Source organism: Mytilus edulis, chromosome 5 (assembly GCF_963676685.1).
Source record: "Mytilus edulis chromosome 5, xbMytEdul2.2, whole genome shotgun sequence".
Lineage (NCBI taxonomy): Eukaryota > Metazoa > Mollusca > Bivalvia > Mytilida > Mytilidae > Mytilus > Mytilus edulis.
The window spans coordinates 6,661,136-6,682,024 of record NC_092348.1 but is presented as its reverse complement, the minus strand read 5'-3'; the positions used below and the strand labels follow the sequence as shown (position 1 = coordinate 6,682,024).

At 29.7% G+C, this 20,889-nt stretch overlaps 1 protein-coding gene across 23 annotated transcripts in view; it reads right to left on the bottom strand.

The window, feature by feature from the left end:
* LOC139522826 (cell adhesion molecule CEACAM5-like) overlaps window positions 1-20,889 on the bottom strand; it is a 108,892-nt gene that overhangs the window by 60,417 nt on the left and 27,586 nt on the right. For 16 of the 23 annotated variants that reach the window (XM_071316394.1, XM_071316401.1, XM_071316393.1 and 13 more), the window contains exons 2-5: window positions 20,376-20,457; window positions 8,714-8,775; window positions 5,035-5,153; window positions 2,565-2,663 (exon numbers count right to left, since the gene is read on the bottom strand). The gene's annotated coding sequence lies outside the window, so the exon portion shown is untranslated. Of the gene's footprint in view, window positions 1-2,564; window positions 2,664-5,034; window positions 5,154-8,713; window positions 8,776-14,851; window positions 15,025-20,375; window positions 20,458-20,889 lie in introns of those variants that run through there. The other 7 variants (XM_071316398.1, XM_071316399.1, XM_071316395.1 and 4 more) reach the window with 6 other exon arrangements.

Sequence of the window (20,889 nt, the reverse complement as noted above, 5' to 3'; positions counted from 1 at the left end):
TCATTAAACATGTAAATTCATTGTGCCCCTTTAAATATAATTCTACTTTTATCCTTGAAAAGAAAAATAAAATAATATTTTCTTAAATTCAATCTTTAAACTCTCAACAAACAGTTGAAAGTAATCGGTCATCTTTTTCGGATATTATTTTTTAATCGAAAATAAAATGATAATGATGGTTCACTTATTCGTTTAATCACACCATTTGAAACCCATAGAAAATTACTGTGAGGTGTTTTGTATTTTTAAAGGGATAGTGGTGACCTATCGGCCAATTTATAAAGAAAAGTAAACAAAACAACTGAAATTTACACCTGTAATTTAATTCTTGATCTTTACCTCTAAAAGCTATTCAAAATTTATTTTATAAGCAAATAAATTGATTTTTATTGTAGAAAATTGGCTCTCTTATTTGTTAAAATTGTATAAATGTTATACGTTTAGAACTTTAATTCTGTTTTATTTGTTTTTTATACTGAAAATGACCACTGATGTCCAGGTATTTAAATTTATTTGATATGTCTAGCCACAAAAATTACATCCATTTCTTTATAATAAAAGTCTTAAAACTGGGTCAAATGAAAACAAGTAAAAAAAATTATTGAAACAAATATGAATTAATTCATTCAAAATTCATCAAGAATAATTCATGATGATTGTACAATGACATATTTTTTTCTCTTAAAAAAATGAATAAATAATGAAAATTTTCCAATTTTTATTTTTTTTCTTCCAAAACTAGAAAAGCAAATTTAGTTTCTATCAAAAATACTGTCTCATACTAAAAAACTGAGGTAGTTAAATTAGCTTGTTTTTTTTCATGACACCACTCATTAAAGAACTCTATAAAATTGTCTGTGGGTCTGTGTTGAGGTTTATGTAGTTCAGACTAAGTTTGATAGATGAGGATGTTAGGTCACACTGATCTACCCGCTGTAGACAAATGGATCATCATTAAGGTCTGACATATCTCACCTCAGACTAACACCCTTATGTGTATGCTAAACAATAGACAATTCTTTAAACTAAATAAGGGTAATGTGGGAATTTTCTTTTCATCTTTACGTTTACATATACATTTACAATATCAACTTCTTGCTTTTTATTATAAATACTTTTAAATATAGTTTTTTTACTGTTAATATATATACATGAACATTGTTATAACATAATTCCTCTATAAATTCCCTCTTTTTGTATAAAAAAAAAGAATTTTATAAATAAAAATAAAATTTCCTTTTTAAAATATTTATGTTTTGAATATTCAGTTTTATCTTGAAATTATATTTTATCTTTCAAGTTTAAAGACGTCATAAGAAATTACTAAGCTTATTTTGAGTATGAAATGGGAGTTCTATTTCATTTTTTAAACATGTAATTTAAATTAAAACTCAACTTTTAATAAATACTGAATTGAAGACCAAAGTTTTAAATTAATTTGGATTACAAAACAAAATTATACCTGGTAAAAAAAATAGCCATTAAAAGAAAAAAGAAAAAAGAAGCTTTTTCTGTAAATGACAGTAAATATGACAAACTTAAAATTATGATAATGTGTGGTAATAAAATGTGTATCACTTATTACTTTAGTGTAATAAATGTCACCATTATGACAGACCAACAACAAAAATTATGTCAAAACCAACTGATACTTATAAATAAAGGAAGACCACAATGGTATTTTTTCTTTAATTGCAAAGTACTCTTATATTTTAATCAAATGTAAATTATTCTTATTTTGTTATATATAATAAAGATTAAAATCATGTAGACTTAGCTTAGAGAGATAAAAATAGTATGCTTAACATGGGACAATATCAGTAGTTCCATCATAAAAGAAAAAGTTTCTTCTAGCAAGGCAAAATCGTCTAAAATGGTGATATTTTGGTGATTATAGTTCAAACATAATTATTGCCTGAACTATGAAGAATGGATAGGGAACAATTTATACTTTTTATAGTAATAATTACTTTCCTTTACAAGCTAAAAAAAATATTCCAGTTTATGCTTTAAGTCAAACTTCAATTTTGAAAATATGGCCTGAATTAAGGACCAAATGTACTTTTTTTAAGGTAAAACTATAAGGTTTGATACGATACCCTCGTCACGAAGATTTAAAGTTTGGCAACAGCAGTAGGACATATCATTTCATTCATTTGATATAATTGATGCAAGAGACAAAAACAATCCTATTGTTTGAATTTGTTTTAAATTTCTTCAAGAGCAAAAAGTTTATAAAAGGTATTTCTTACAAAAGTAAATATTTTTATTTTTTCCCAAAACAACAAATATTTGTAAGAACTATTCGTGAGAGGACATTAATATTCAAATTCACCTGTATTTAAGAAATATTAGTTTCACTACATCTTAAATAAAGCACGCTCAATTGGTAGCCACTCTGACGATCTATTTAATATGATATACATCATTATAAAAAGAAGTTTACCAACAATTTCATATCAATTTCACAGACAAACCTTGTAAATGTATAAAAACTTGTCACCAATCGGCAGGAAATTAGGTAATCAAATCCATCATATAGATATAAATATATATATACACACCTTTGATAACTTTTCCTTCTTATATTCCAAAATCTTCTCTGAATAATCTTTTTTTCTAATTTTTTAAGTCTCCGAAACCTATAAATCCAGCAAAAACTTCTGAAATAAAATCACTTTTCAGTTTTAACTTCACAAAAATAATTTTTTTTTCTGCACCAGAAATATTGTTAATCCTGTTTATTTCTTTTTTTCTTTTTTAAAGAATATTGATAAATCCCAAGATATTCTTTGGTTTACATGAATTTCACAGATTTAACAATATAAGTAGAAGATCCCCGCCAATTGTCAACAGATGTACATAGAAATATATTAACTACTGAGATTGGTATTACCTGAGACTACCTGGTGAAATCTGATTGATTGGACTAAACCAAACACTACAAAGGGTAGACAGGATTTAAATCTACCTACGGTTTTAAATGACTAGAGATGTCCAAACTCATTAGTGTAGGAAATCAGCATGAAATTCAACATAATTACCTGTAATCTCAGGTGTTTAGTCTGTCAGCTGATTAACGAACTATTTACACCTGTACCGTCAGTGATGTACCTACCCATTTTATTTATGTGAATATCAAATGATATAAAGCATACATAATATATATTTGACACACTTAATTATATCATTTCTTCATCAATTATTTACATGTGATTAATATTTCAATAAAATTAGCTGAAAACAATGAAATTTGTTTGTCAAAGAACATATTTGTTTAATTCTGTTAAAACAGCTGCTAGGGGCTGTCGTGAACTTATTAGGTGAGAGTTTTGGCTCCATGATGAAGACATTGCTGTGCTGACTTTTGTAGGAAGAACAGCAAACAACAGACTTTATCTTTGCTGTTGTTTTATAATGTGCATGCTGTAATTTTGTGTCATGAATTGAGATCATATCCTTTTTTCCATTAAATTTCAAGTACTTTGTATAGCATAGCATAATGCACATAAGAAGTAATTACTTCAGCTAATATAAAATATTCATTATCAAGACTAAAATGCATGTAAAATGGTAATTGCTTCGATATCAATACATTTTCAAATGAAATTAGAACACTTAAAATCTCAATCGAAATTTATAAAAAATTCTGTTTACAACCGTAAAAATATCTAAGATATAAAAAGTGGAAATGCATTTTTTTTTTTAAATGTAAATTATCCAAAAGCGTTACATGATTTCACTTAAAAAAAAATCATAACTTTTCAATCAAATGTACTAAATGAAATTTGTGGCTGACCGTTTATTTTCTATTTGAACTTGATGTTTTTGCGATTCAAGGCTGAATTCTTTTTTTTTTAGTTCAATATGATTGCTTATTATTTCAACAATAAGGGGGAATAGACGAGGAGGGATTCATTCCATTTCATAAAACATGAGTTCCCTAATAAGTCAATACTGAATTACTTCCATCACATGATGCATGGGTTCCCTTATAAGTCAATACAATGTACTAGAATTTATCTAAATTTTCAGCCATATTATCATAGAATCCCAAGGTAGAAAGGTAAAATGTCTATTATTCTAATCAACTATAACAAGAATTGATAGAAATCATTTATATCACATGTTATTTAACAGTAACTTTTATCTTAAATGCCATCTTATTCTATTGGCTATATAACAGTCATAAAAAAAGGTATTGATCTGAGTTCTAATAGGTCTAGTAACATTTCACAGACAAGAAGCAAACAAGGGACTTAATCTATTCAGAGTTAACTTTTTGATGTCTGCTAAGCTTTGATACTGCTCAATGCTTGGATTTAGACATTAATACAGACTATGACATTACTATGACCTTGACATAGAGTGATGCAATTTGATTATTGTTCAAGACTATATATTTAACCTCTAAATTTTAATTTTTGTGTTGTAGGATTCAGTGGCGGATCTAGAAATTTGCATAAGGGGGGTCCCACTGACCTTTTAAGAGGGGGCCTGCTCCAGTCATGCTTCATTGAATCCCTATATCATCAACCAAATTTTACCCCCAAAAAGGGGGGTGAGATTGGGTCCCCTAAAAAACTTCTAAATCTGTCTCTGGGATTTCTCTCATTGATATTTACCCCACCTCTGTTCTTATTCATATATGATGCTAAGTGCCTACTGAGAAAGTTTTCCCAAAGCTCATGCCCTTCACAAAGAAATAAGTACCAGTATGTTCCTTAAAAATTTGATTGAAGATGATCAAGAGATGATATCAAATAGAATAAAGAGAGAAATAAAAGTAATATTTGGCATCAAAACAAAGAATTATGGAAATTAGGAGGTTAAGGAAATGATTAGATTGTCAAACAATAATGATAGACTTTACGATCAATCAATAAGTACTACTGATTTACCGTGGAAAAGACACGGCCCAGATCACAAAACGACTATAAATTACGAGGACATATTAACGTTTTATATGCACATCTAAGATACCAGACTAAAGTGTCAAAACTGGTGTAATAAAAACGTCCACTTATAAACCACCTTGTTAGTTCATGCTGTCCACTTATAAACCACCTTGTTAGTTCATGCTGATCACCTTATATCGTACACTTATGGCGCTAAGTAATGCAGCTATCTTGTTTCTTGGAGTTCTCTGATTTCTGGAAGAATAAAAAGGTATAAAATGTTAATTAAATGCTTCTTCACGAAGTAATATAACTTTAATCAAAGTTATTTATGAGTTTTTTGGATGATCAAACTCCTGGTTTTATTTTTTCATCTTTATTAAACAGAAATAAAATGATGCCTTTTAATATTATGTCTTCATCCAAATCATTGTTAAATCATGTTGCTCACTGAACCAACATTTACTTTTAACCGATATAGTATCTTTGTTGTATCTTATCTACCCATGAAGTGTTACATCTTAGTTCAGTAATTTTCATTTAAAATAATATCAAAAATAGATCAAAGCTGTATCTATATCTGGATAAAATATATACAACATTTGTTTCAAAGAGGGATATCTTTAAATTTCTTTTATGTTAATGTGTTGCGTCTCATAGGCGTATACCCTACATGTACTTTTGTTATAAATTCTAAATACATGTAAACATAACATAATGCAGGCGCTCAAACATCTAAATATATTTTTTTTAAATTTTTACATCAAGCTTTGATTGTAAAGTACTTTTTGTCATCAAACCCAAAAGGATCTGAGGCAACATAACCTAAAGAGAAAATTCTTTCCATCTTATTCTAATTTCGGACTTAGCATGCATCTATTAAAATCCCACTTTTCACAGTCCTAACAAGGCTTACCACAATAAACAAACATTTCTTTAAACATCAAAAACAAGTGCTTTTCATTGAAGAAAAATTTTCAAAATAATGAAACATCATTGTAGTCATTGTTATAATTGGCGAGATAATTTATTAAACTAATCCATCTTCCGTCTAAATTCAGATTTCTATTGGTTAGAGTTGTCGAAGTTGTAAACGTTGAGTAATGGAGTAAGGAGTGTGTCTCAAAATCGGCAGGAGATATTTTATAATACCATCAATAACCCTCTATATGGACAATGACTACACTAACAATTCTGATGTTGAGTGTTGTAAATACAAGAGACCAAACTTTATCAATATCTGTTTGTCATCAATACAGGGTTAAACTATTTAACTTCGGAAAAGTTTATAAGAAATACCAATAATAGGGATACATTTTTGTTTTAGAGTTACACAACTGTTGGCTAAAAAGAGCAGGCTATTACCGTTACAAGGCAGTACTAGCACCAGCAAAGTGAAAAGAGATTAATATAAGTTGCACAGTAAAGTTGCAATAACTTGTTTCTCAATCCACTATAAAACAGATATGTTTAAACTAAAACTGATAGAAAAAAAACATTAGTTTTAACCCTTTAATTGACTAGTAGACTTTATATACTTTTGTAGTCCCTGCAATGGAGAGTTCATATTCAGTAGACATTTATATATTTTTTCAGATTGGATGTGAACTGTAGATGGCTTTGTGTAACAGGGATACTATTTCATTGCTTTGTACCCTTTCCCATTTATTCCTATTTTAGTTCTCCAGCAAGTAGACTGGACGTGAACTCAAGATGGCTTCTATTTTTACCGTCACTGGTATGCTATTTCATTGACCTAAGTAGCCTTCTTCATTTATTCCTATTTAGGTCTCTAGCAAACAGATGATGACAAATATTTGAGAACTCTAATTATATCCCCAAATTTCAAGCATGGTAATGCACACTTTAATGTGACATTGGTGAAATAACCCATGAAAATATTCTTATTTCCTGCTGATTTCTAATCATTAAAGATACTAACTCATTTTTTAACTACACATTCAAAAGAGACAAATTTTATTTCACTAGTAAATTTATTGTTATACTAAAACTCAAAGATTAAAAGTTAGTATTAAATATTGCTTTTATTTTCTACAATGAGATGAAGCTTTTATGATTTATATGAAAACCTGTTAAGAATAAAGTCGTGCAGCTATTCTTAAACAGTCATACAGGAGGATAATAGATTCAATCTGCCTCAGTTTTGTAAAGATTCTAAAAATGGATAATAAAAAATGCTCATAAAATTGCCGTAAAAGGGAAACTTATTAGAACATTATTTTCCGAGATAATTTCCAAGGATGTCAAGCCAATTGCAACAAAGAGAATTCAAAACACGGAAAAAATCAAATGTTACACCGCTATATTCACTTCATGGTCATCCAACTGTGCACGAAAATATACATAAAATGAAAATAAAATGTTGCGCTACTGTAAATAGGGATTAGCATATTAATCAGGTCCAACTTTGAAGTTAATAAGATTCCCGTCGTATCTTTGTCAAACATGGGGTGTCAATACAAATTGTTTAACCGATCGGAGTATTCATATATTTATCTCTTACGGTAAGATGGTGAAGATGAATCATGATGAAGAATGAAGGGAAATCGGAAAGAAAAAAATGGGCTTTTTTTTTCACACATATGTGTTTCAAAGTTTGTTATGAAAATTTAAGTACGCAGCTATAATGATGAACTATGTATGATCAATTGCAATCAAAAGCTTCTCACCTATAAACTTCCTATCTGGTTTAAAATTTGATTTCCATTGAGATAGCCAATTAATGTCACACGTTAGGAGGGTATATTTCATTGTAAAATGGGATTTAATACACTGGTCATCTTCATATATTAAACATAAATCATATTTCATCATCGATTTTAATGAAATTTGGTATAGGGACACAGCTGGATGAACGGTGAAGCAGAGTATATTACCCATTAGCAGAATTTATGGCATATTATCAAATGTAACCCCTATTTGTGGTAAACATAATGAATATTTTCTTTATATACATTTTTATAACTGCTATTGTGTGATTATAAATAATTCAACATTTTTTAAGTTGTACAATTCTTTTTAAATATTAAGTGTTATGTACTCTGAGTAACAAAACTATTTTTTTTGTTTAAAAAATTATCTTGGTGGATTTACAAACAGAAAAGACCAGAGGAAAAGCATATCTAAAATCTTGAAAATTATAAAAGGAAAAGGAAAATGGGATCTTTAAAAGTAACCCAGGGATTGACATGATACACTCATATTCCAATTACTAATGCCTATATAAATAAATAAATACATCTATGGTCAGTGGCATGAAAATAGTTCGAAGAAAGAATTATTTCACTTTAAGATCAAAGGTCAAGATCAACTCTAATGATATGTGACATGTGACACCTAATCTAAACGCAGTGTTAGTTTTGCTCATTGTTAAAGGCCTAACTGTGAATGAGTTGCTAACAACCAAGTCATTTGGTCTCGGATGGATGGTTGTCTCACTGGCAATCATACCACATGTTCTTATATTCAAATGGACAAAGATAGCAATTATCAAAAACAAGAGTAAAAAATACAAAAATCTACCTTATTTTTACCTTGTGGTCAAAATTCAAGTTTAGAGATAATCTACAATACAATAGTGTGTGACCCATTGTCTTGAGAGGCCTAAACACGATCTTAATATCAAATGCCTATGTCAAATGACGAAAAGAAAAAAAAGTATATGAGTGCTACTTTAAAAATGTAAAAAAAATTAAATCATTTGACCTTGAGGCCACAGGTCAAGGTTGTATAAAAGTGAAAGTCAAATTAACCTTGTATCCTTTGTTAAAAATTATAAAATATAAAATACTCACAGCAAAATATACCTCTTCTCTCTTCAATTCATCTGATGAAACTGAGACAAAATCTCTGGCAACTGTAAAAAATAATATTATCAAAAATTTAATCTTGAACCTGTTACATCTAAGATCGGATGATAAAATCTGGGGCCATTAAGTAGATAACGGGAAGCCCTTATATATGACGAAACAATTGGCGCTTAAGAAAACTGTAAAATAACTTTGAATCATTTTTTCTATTTTATAAAGCAAGTAAAAATAGATCACAAAAACATTAACTTTTTTAAGTTCAATAATAGCCAATGATGGGTACAAATTATTTTAATGTTTCATTAATGTATTTAATTTGGTACTTGACAATATCATCATTGCTCGGTGGGTGTTGGTATTCTGTAAAATGTGGACATTCAAATACTGCTGATGCCTTCTCTAGTGCTTCAATAAAGTTTTTTGTATAAAAATAAGGAGATGTGGTATGATTGCCTCTGAGACAACTATCGCCCATGGTTATATATTCCTTGCCAAATTATTCACAATAGTTTGTACTTTTTTCAAAAAATGTACTGTCCATCAATCTATATTGTCTTGTCATGTCTCGATTTTATTGTGATTTCAATTTTATCTTATTTATCAAAAACAGGCTGTTATTTGAACTTCGAATTATTTTTAATTATGGAATTTGCTTGATTTCTTGTTATTGAAATTTTTAATAAATTCCATGTTTATTCTGTACTGAAATGTTCTGTGCTGCGCACAACACTTCTATTACAAAGAAAATAGTATATTTTCAATAGAATGTACTGTGCCGCGCACAACACTATCTAACCAAAATACATTGTATGGAAAGTGTTATTAACCGCTCAAAAGATTATGATACCAAATAAACATAGAATTTATTAAAAATTTTAAATACAAGAAATTATGCAAATTCCATAATTGAAAATAATTTTAAGTTCAAATAATAGCCTGTTCAAAGTATATAATCACTGGACATATCAAACAGTAAATTGGTTCTAACTTTAGAATGGTTTCTGTTGTTGCAAGCTCTTCTTATATTCTAAATATCAAATCCAGATTATCCAGTATCAGATCAAGTTTTCCCACATCAAGGGTTGATATCTGATACAATATGGAATACAAGACTGGATTCTTCAGGATGTGAACTTTAGCCAAATGGCACTGAGAAGTTTTATTCTGATTATGTAGCATACCATCCATACAAAACATAGATTAAAATACAAATAAAATATCTTTTAATCACCATTTTCAACCCTAATTTCATCAAATCAATAAAATTTTCCAGACAAAACATTTCAGACAAAGTTAAAACAAATAAAAATAAAAATGATTTAACAATTTAACATTAGGTGATGTAAAACGTACAAGAAGGTACAACGACATGTATTGAACATGTTATAATGCAGGTTTCTTGTCTGTGCATCTTAAACTATTTTGTTGTCAATACTTCACTTACATATAATGTCAAATATGTTTAATAAATAATTTTAGTTGTTAGTTGTCTAGATATTTTAATGTATTGGTACAAACATGCATTGTTAGCAGCACGTAATGATTTGAAATACTTAATAACATACCAATTAGCATACATTAATTTTGATTTATTAATCAGACATCAATAATTGTAGTGCAATCATTAAGTTACCAGGCAGATTATGTGGTGTTTATATGGATTAAATGTTTATAAAAATGATTTGGCAAACGAAAAAATAAACGAGTGCCAAATGTCCAGTGGCTAATATTTCAACCATATCTAGGTAGTAAACATGTTAATGTGTATGAATGTGAATACTGCTTTTAATCAATAATGACACGATTAGCAGGATTTCTAGTGCTACAATTTTAATTAAGCTGGACACAACTAGAATTTTGATGCCCAGAGAACAAGTCTTTGCTACACATGTATTACTATTTAATATTGTGTGCTTAGCTTAAAAGTCTAATTGGTTTGCAGAGGGTCAATTCACTGACTTCCTATCGAGGGCCACTGTTTTTCAATCAGTTAAATATTGGACTCCACTCAGAATAAATTCTCAATTTGTCATTTTGGGGACCATAGATTTCCACTGTCACAGAAAACCATAAGTTACAGAATGCCCTTAGAAACCCATCACTTCTCATCAGCTGTTGAAGCTATCAGAAGCTACCAAATCAACAATGATTTAATCTGTAAATATTTTGAGATAAGTTCATTTTTTCTCCATCTTTATTGCATCACTTTCATAGCAGGTGAGCCTTTTATCTTCCTAACTTTCAAGACTTATCAGTACATCTTACTACAAGACTTCTCCATGCAGTAAATCTCTCAAGTGAAATATGATTGAAAATGCAAAGATTTCTGATAGTTTTTATCTGTCAGGGAATGTTACAGAAGCTTATCTTCGTCTTATCAAATTTTATCTCATTAATTTATCACCCGACATAACTTTTCACTACTATGTTAAAAAGCACTAAATATCTTTTTTAATCTGATAAAGTGTATAAACTTCTTCTTGTATGACACCAGTGCAATGTTTGTTTTAATAAAATTATGTTATATTTGTTGGAGATTGAAGACCTGATTAGGAGTATACAGATTACAATTATCCTCCCTATCCCCCCTCTCTCTTAAATCAGACTCAAGTTCTGGATTGCAACAATTTTTTTCAGCCTAAGAAAAAACATTGCTAATATCATCAGCTGCGAGACATTAAATAGTCAGCTAAACTTATGCAACAATTTAAACTTATTCTTATTTTTATCATTAATTTTTACTTTTCATTTTTTTCCTATCTATCCTAAACTATTTTTCTCAACAGCATCAAACATGGTTATTGGTTAATACCTCCAGCCTTGATGGAATAAATAAGAGGAGTTGTGGACATGTGGGGTTCTCACATAAGTAAAACAACAATGACACAAACAAGAAAAGACGTTCAGAGGTCAAGTAGGTTACAAGTTTATAAAAGAAATGTACAATGCATCATATAATAGGATCTCTAACAATTACATTCAATACTGAAAGTTGTCATAAAACCACAACTATATCTAATAAGTATATACCAACTTATGATATCATGTTCTTTACCTATTTTAGTTTTCATAAGTCAATATAATATAAAGAAACATCCAAAATTAATTCAGGTTGTGAAATGAATGAGAAGAAAACAAAGCAATTTACATGATAAATTGATTTTAGAATGAAAGAAATCTGCCACCTGCCTTATGAAATTCAAATCTAGTCAAACCATAACTTTAACATAAATTTCGCATGCAATTAACTCATGCCAAAATAAATCAAATTGACTTTCGACTAATTTGAAGCATTTCCAGGCTCAGAGTGACTGACAAAGCCTTACACAAACTTCCCTTGCATGCCTCACTGAGGGGAAATGAGGCATATAATAGTTTCATAAACTTTTCTCATTTATGTGTTATTGTAAGATTAAGAGGAGAAAATTGGATTTTCTAGATGGCAGTATATGAGATACCCTCTAGCTAGGGTAATTGGGCGATTATTAAGTTGACAAGACACGCTTAGATCCCTCTTTGTTTTATAGTTGCAAGTCTTGTTTGCAGCAGAAAATAAACAATACTTTTCTATATGTCAGATAAAGATGATGGAAGTCTTCTAATTAAAACAGCTTAATGGAGTATTAAGTCAAATTGCTCTTGTCTCATAAAAGTGGGAAAACCTCCTCAAAGTAACAGAACTTTATCTAAAAAAAAAAAATACATCAAATTTTACAATTTATATTCCTCTACCTAACCTTTGTTCTATTTACAAAATAAAAACTATCACAATCTTAGCCAATTATAGCACAAGCCAAGCATATGTTTACAGATATTCTTGTTTGAATCCTACAATTGTTTTACATTGTCATTTCTGGGCTTTTTATAGCTGACTATGGGGTAAGGGCTTTGCTCATTGTTGAAGGCTGTATGGTGACCTATAGTTGTTAATTTCTGTGTCATTTTGGTCTCTTGTGGAGAGTTGTCTCATTGACGATCATACCACATCTTCTTTTTTTATAATAACTTTTGAGAAAAAAAATAGCTGTTAAAATCAAAATTGCTCAGGCAAATTAAAAATTTACCCATAAAATGCTCAGTTTGATTCATCTAATAATTTTTATTAACTTTGTGTACAATATCATATGGAATAATATAAAAACAATTTTTTTTTTATATTTTTTAATTCTGGCGCTTTTCTAAATTTATGCCAATTCATTTATCACAAGTATTGAAAGCAGAAATAACATACTATAGAAACACGTCTCTAGCTCAAACAAGACAAAACAGACCCAGAATGAAAACTTCATCAAAAGTATTACCCATTTAATTGAATTACAGAAACATATCAATTACAAAGAATTTCTTATGTTTATTTTTCAATTACAATTCTAAGATTGTCCAATCTTAACACATTAACAGGATTAGTCAATAGATGTGAAAATCACACTTCTAAAGGACACGTTATCCTCGGCTACCTCTTTATAGGGGAGAAAAGTAAACAGGGTTGATTGAAGGGTCCCTCCCTATCTTATCACCCTGTACCTGATTACAGTTTTAAACTTTGGTCACTAGATTTTATCTTTTGTTTACATACTTTGACAGGTAATAGATAATTGGTTTTCTATCAATAAACAAATATTTTGTTAGGTTATAGTGCACTTCAATGGGTTTCAAATTTAGATAACTCAATAGTAAACAAACATGGGCTCAGATCAGTTTCCTCATTTGAAGGATAATAGGTCTAAATTTTAATCCCTAGTTTCTAGCCCAAACATTTAATTCAATGGCATTAAACTTTTCTTTTTCTTTCCCTTGGACAATTTTGTTAGAATTTACATGAATATTTAAGGAGAAAAAGAGGGAAAGTATGCTTAGCTGAAGGGTTTTAAAAAATCAGTACCTACTGTCTTTTTTAAGAATGAATTTCATCATGGTCCTGAATAGGTCACGATACTTAAGAGGGTGCAAAGACATCCCAATAGTGTGACAGCATTTGATACATCCATAAAGCACAAGAAATAATGAAGGTGTGAAGACCTATCATAGTTATTTAGAATACAATGTCCCTCCATATCAGAAAACCTTTGGTTGTCATCTTAGTGGCTCTCTAATCATTGTATGGTAAATCATGGATAGAAATAATATCTTGAAATCAGTGTGTTATCCTAATTAATGTGGTCAACAAGTACCCTGCAGGTCTCACCATCAAATCATATTCACACTGAGACTATAATTACTTTCAATTAACAACTAATTAATATTCTTTGCACACCTTTCTTGATCTGGTCCTATATATACTATAATCAGTACTGACACTGCCCATAACATAGAAGAACCATACCAACAGTATAGTACTTCAATCTAATACAATAGATGCTGCTTCTCAGACTGTCCATAAATGGCTGTAGACCAGATTTATGTTATAGGTATTGTAAGGTTGTGCACTAACCTACCTAAAATCTATTTTTGAGATATAACCATATTTTTTTGCTTTTCAAGTATTCTAGATTAAAGCAATAGAATTTACATGTAGTTTCTTACTATAGTATATTAAAAGAGGGACGAAAGATACCAAAGGGACAGTCAAACTCATAAATCTAAAACAAACTGACAACGCCATGGCTAAAAATGAAAAAGACAAACAGAAAAACAATAGTACACATGACACAACATAGAAAACTAAAGAATAAACAACACGAACCCCACCAAAAACTAGGGGTGATCTCAGGTGCTCCGGAAGGGTAAGCAGATCCTGCTCCACATGCGGCACCCGTCGTGTTGCTTATGTGATTACAAATGTCATTTGTAAATAAAGATTGAAAGAATAAATTACATATTTATGAATAAAATCCCCCCTTTTATAAACTTCTGTATCCATGAAACAAATCATTCATGTGGCTTTGAATCAAATGGCATTCAGTTTGGTCAATTGATTCTTTGGGAGATGACTGCCATTATGACACTCAGTCTCAGCACTCAGTGCTACAAATCAAAATTTAAATAATTTCTTCTGCATATATTTACATATTTTCTTATTTCATAAATTTGATAGATACCCAAAAATGGAAACTATAAAATAAATTTTCAATAAAACATTCACAAAAGTATTTTTTTTTCTCATATTACAAAGTAAACACTCACGACTATTACTCTGTAGTCCAAGGCCTGACTGTCAAATAGTCCTATTCAATATATAAATGGAGATATTCCCAAATGCAATTTATTTTCAATATTTTACAGAATATAAGCCTCCACAAAATTTAACTGCACAATTAAATCCATTATGCAATTATTTGATCATTTCGTTTTAATATCTCCCCAAATAATCAAAATCTAAAACGGGTGTCCTTGTATCAGTGATTTGGTAAATGATATCATTTTAAATCTAACTAGGACTATAAATCACTGATTGTTCATTTAAATCAACTTTTTTTTCTCTTTCATATAAACAGACAAGACTACTTTTAAGCAATTATCTGTCTTTTAAAGTGAGTTTTAAAAAGTATAAAGATAAATTTTTGATGACACCATTCAAATGTATGTCTTCATTTTAAATTACGAATCCTTTTATGAGCCGGAAAAAATATTGACAAAAATAAATAGCAAATAACCTTCAAATGCTTGTATCTATTCATGCTTACAGTCAAAAATGGCAAAGTTAGTTAAAAAGTTACAAATGTGAGTACTTTGTATGAATAAAAGGAAATATTGCTATTAAAATTTAGTATTAATATGTAAATTTCTGTACACGGCAGAAAAGGCTTAAATAAACTACTTGCAGTCAGCTGGAAATTCAATTTTCAAATACAAAAGCACTTGTCATCAAAGTATAATGAAAAATTTTTAAGTGAGAGAAGATATCTTTTGTATTTATTAGCCATAATATATAAGTACATTGTAATACAAAAAATAGATTATTTGCAACTTGCTTCCAGTGGTGCAAGTCTTTATTATGTATACACAAGATTACTGGGATTAAATAAATCTATATTTTGCAAAATAAATCTATCTTTTACTTCAAAGAAGACATAAAGTGTAAAGCAACCAACAATCAATCAATCAATCAAAGAAGACATTGAGCACAGACACGAGTCTTAAACTTTTCAAATGGATAGTGGGAGCCTGATTTTTGTAATTTTTATTGATTAAAAAAAAATCTGGAAAATAAGGGTTCCTACACCTAAACCACCTAGGTGTGACTATAGGAAATGCAGCTATATGGAGAGAAATTAATTTGATGCAAACCAGTAAATATATCCCCTTTTCCTTAAATTTCCATTAAATTTCAATTTCACCACATTCTTTAATGTTTTCTTTTTATTTCTTCTCCTTTTAAGAATTTCAAAGATTTGCACTGAAAAAGAAGAATGCTAATTCAAATGATTAATATTCCATAAACTGATTCAGTAACTACCAATTCTCATATTTGTCAGCTGTTTTTCCTGTATGTCCTTAAATAGAAAGTACTTTGGTGTTTATAATTTTATCAACATTACCATCCTAATTTATACTTTGAAATCTTTAAGCTGTAGGAATCTTCATTTTTATGACTTGAAAATCCATAATTAGTCCACTTTGATTGCAATTCTAGATTTGATAACTTTTAAATAGGGATATCAGATTCTGAAAGGTTAGTGTCGGGTTTCACTTTTTATTGCAGAAATGAAATACTTTGGGTAAAGATGTCTTTCAAAGATGGATATCATTTACACGTCATATTTCAATAAGAGGAAGCCGTCTTGTAAATATAAAATAATTATATCCTTTACAGAAAACAGAGAGATTACAGGCATTTATCTGAAGCCAAACGCACTGCAGCAGCCGTCGAGTAAACAAAGAAATTTATTATCAGACAAAGGAGCTAAGTTGTCAACGTGGACAGGAACTGGTGTCCAGAACTAATAACTGAATTCTTGCTGATGGTAATGTACCAGGTCAACAATGTCAATCATTGAAAACATTACAACTGTCGTCTGCTTGAACTAATTGTATATACCACCATTTTTATGTCTATAATTTCACTGAACAAAATGAAAAATCTTGGACCAAGATGACCAGTGAAGTGACCATTATGACCTCATATTTTATTCTGACCAGTTTAAATATTTCTTTGGGTTCACGATGAGGCTTTAATGGATATTTTTAACTGCCATGCATCATATCTTGAAAATCTGAAATAAAGATTTGTATTGTTTTCCAATGATAAATGGGTACTATTTTTTGCTCATAACATGAATTAATGGAATAACTTATAGGTAACAGTGTGCTATTTTAATCAAATTCATATGAAGATGCATTAATCAGTTCTGCAAAAGTGCAGGGTAGTTAATTCGATAACCATTTCATTTTATATATGCGTTTTTGGTGCTAAAGTTTCCTGAAGGAACAATTGATTCACAAGTGCAATTCTAATATGTTATTTGATAAAATGAGTTTCTGCAAACCAAAACATTTTCATAAATACAAGGGGTGATCTTGTGCTCAACATAACAGTTAATTTGAGTGACTATGATTGAAATCTTTCAGTGAATCATGTTGGTACTTGACACAAGACGGTATCACAACAGGTGTCCAGAGTGCTAATTTTGGACAATTTAGCCAATTTCTTAAACAATTTCTCACCTATGTACTAAACATTAAATCTTAACAATGACCACACCACATCACAAGAATTTATCACATATCTTGAAATTAAATTCATTTCTATTTTTTCTTGACCAATAGACTGGAATCTTTAACCTTGTTAGTTAGATAATTGAATTTAGATGTCTTAGCTAATATAGTTTTTTTCCCTTTTCAGATATATGGAACAGCTGACCATAAAACTAACCAATCTGAATATAGTGGGATAATGGTCTTAAAGTAATGGACAGCTTGTTATTAAAACAATGGATTTGTTTTTATTGACTTCAGTTAATGCTATATTTATTTTATGAGGATTATGGACTTAGCCAAAGGCAAGAAGAATGTCTTTGTTTGGGACTGAGGTCAATTTATTTTAAAAGATGTATTTAATCTCAACTTTATCCACCTGTTTTTGTTTGACTGAAAGCTTGTTTTTAGAAACACAGAATTGGTTTACTGGATAAATGATTTGGTTTATGCTGCTTTTGAGTTTTAAGCCATTTCTCAAACCTATTGTCAGTTTCTATGTAACAATTTCCAAGAAGATTATTATCTTACAGATTCTTATTAATTGGAAGAAGACATCATTCATAACAGTTGACTCCTATTATCTTATTTTGTGCTGTTACTATTACTATAAAAAAAAAGAAGATGTGGTATGATTGCCAATGAGACTTCACCAGACACCACATGACACAGAAATTTACAACTATAGGTCACTGTATGGCCTTCAACAATAAGAATAGCCCATACCACAAAGTCAGCTTTAAAAAGCTCCAAAATCGCAAATGTAAAACAATTCAAATGAGAAAACTACTAACTAACTTATGTTTTCTCCATTTATTTTATAACTAAAATCTCTTTATTCTTAAATTGTCTTAAACATGACGTCTCCAAATTGATCTCTTCAACAGAATCTAATAATTCTTCTGTTTGGAATTATATTACGAAGGAACCTAAAAGGCTATATTTCATGGCATCCTTTGTTTTTTAAGGTGATTGAACACCCAATAGATAACCTGATGGATAAATATTTCAATCATTTAAATTAATTTGTAGAAAAATTCAAAAGGTGACATGACTTTATTTGATAATGTCTTTTAATCTGACGCTGTTTAGTTAAGATTTAATTCAGGGTCTTTAATGCCAGAAGGGAAAATATAAGACTTTCACACTTAAGTCAAGTTCCAACGTCTAAATTTCACACCGAAGGCATTAAAATAAATGTAATTTATTCTGTAATAATTGTCAACACATCTAATTACCTATCTGATATAATCCCAGATATCTTTAGCTATCATTAAGGGGATGAAACCTTATCATGGAAGAATGGGTTAAATAATTGTCAATACCCGTAATAACAGAGTAAAGTGACCGTATTTCCTTGAGGGTTTGTAACGCATCCAGCTACTTACAATTTAAAATTTATTTAAATCACTACCGAAATTCTATTTAATGCAAAGATGAAAACCTCCTTGATAAATTAATCAGAAGAACGTCCTCAATAACTATAAAAGAAATTGTTTCAAAGCCTTCCAGCAGGGCTTACAAAAAGAAAGGAAGGCCATTATATTTTTTAGTCAAATAATTTACCCAGAATGCCGCAGGGTGTTCCCATTCATCATATGATACTGATACCATAGATAGCTTTCTCATCAAAGAAAGGTTAAGTATACAATTATATATAAACTGTTCAAATTGTCAAAAATATCAAGTCTAAAGTTTCATCTCTTAAAAAAACAGTATTATCCTTTCCTCCTACTGACTTTAAATAGAACATCAATTGTCCTCAAATGACAGGGAAATGATAAATCTAGCAAATATGTCACTAAAAATAAAGTTCTATTCAAAGACTTGTTACTTTTTAACAGTAAATATAGACAAGCTCACAGAAAACATGATGACTGGATATTCTATCTACGTTTCTAAGCTCACAGAAAACATGATGAAAAGCTGCTTTTTTAAATTAGAAAGACAATTATTTTTTGTGATAAATTTGACAAAGCAAAATTTAATAATATTTCTTTTACAAAATTGGCACCGAAGAAAAAAAACAAAGAACAAAAAACAAAAAAAAACACCTGTTTTTTTAATGCCTACATTTAAAATATGCAATTAATGTTGTCTCAATGAGCATTCATCTTTTGAATTCTGAACAACAAGGACGAATAATCAATTTGATGATAGAATGTAACTTTGTTTTACGGCAGGTGTCTATATATATCACATTAAAATTGCATTTCTATTATTTGACCTATCTATCTTGAACAACAGATAATTTCTTTTAAAGGAAATTTTTCGCAAGACTTTCCTGAAATGGAAGGTCTAAAACTTAAATATGATAATATAAATTTACCATTGCAATTTCTCAATACAGAGGAAAATAAGACAGAGAGACATGTATGAGTTTGGCATTTAAGCATTTGAGCATTTACCATTTTCTATTTTTTATCTTAAGCATTCCTCATAGCCAATAAATTGTCTTAAAATAGCTTGTTGAGGTCAAAATCAAATAAAACACATCTCATTTGTTATCATCAAAAAGTAATTTCTCACTTTCTTCAACACTTCAAACGGAGAAAATATTAAATCAAAGGTATTAATTCAGGTAGAACCATCTCTAATAGGATCAGTTAATTAGACAAATTAAACGTGAAGTGGTGACACGATACCCATCTCAATGTCAATAAGATATGGATATAATATCATAAGAAAACTGGCCGTCTTTAAAAACCAATAAAACTTCCGTCAGACAATTACAATCGTAGATCCCTTTGTTCCTAATCCCTGATTAAAGGATACGCTACAGCAGTGTTAGTATGATTGCCTTAACACTGTCCAACCCATGACCTGGTCGAGAGCTCATTAAGTACATGACGGGTCACTTTTTGAATGACCAGAGGGCAGTACGATATCATGTTAAAGACAGATGGCTTGTGCCTGGTGTAATTATGGATATAAAATGCACTTAGATTCCGCTAGATTAGATTCAGACAGTTGTGGATTTGTTCAGAAGTGGGCGTATCAAATAATATATTACCATTTGTGTGCAGACTTTAACTTGAAGGCGGCAATCCTTAGAGCAGACAAAAGTAAATCAAACACAGGAACATGAAATAAATCTGAAAGAGAGTTGCAGTTTTAAAAATTTAAATACAGAACTGTAACAATACAACTGAATTCTTAATTATATTGATTCAGGTTCATTTCATAGAAAAATTAAAGGTTTGGAGGTTTTTCTATCTTAAATCATAGCCTTCCTTAATAAGAGTTCAAAGTTATATTTCTATTTCCATGAATCTGAATACTACCTTTTGTTTCATTCAGCATGTTTTACAGGCTTATCTGGCTTCAAAAAATGCATTTTAAAATTATATACCATTCAAATCACCTTCATGAACTACAAAGATTTCAGAGACAGATGTTATGCTTTTGTACCTTATGTAATACTTCATAGTTCTTACAAGTGCTTAGTATTTGTGGTTACACAAATACTTTAAAAAGGGTAAAAATCTTCAAAAAATAATGCTTTTCAATGGATGAAATGAGGAAAT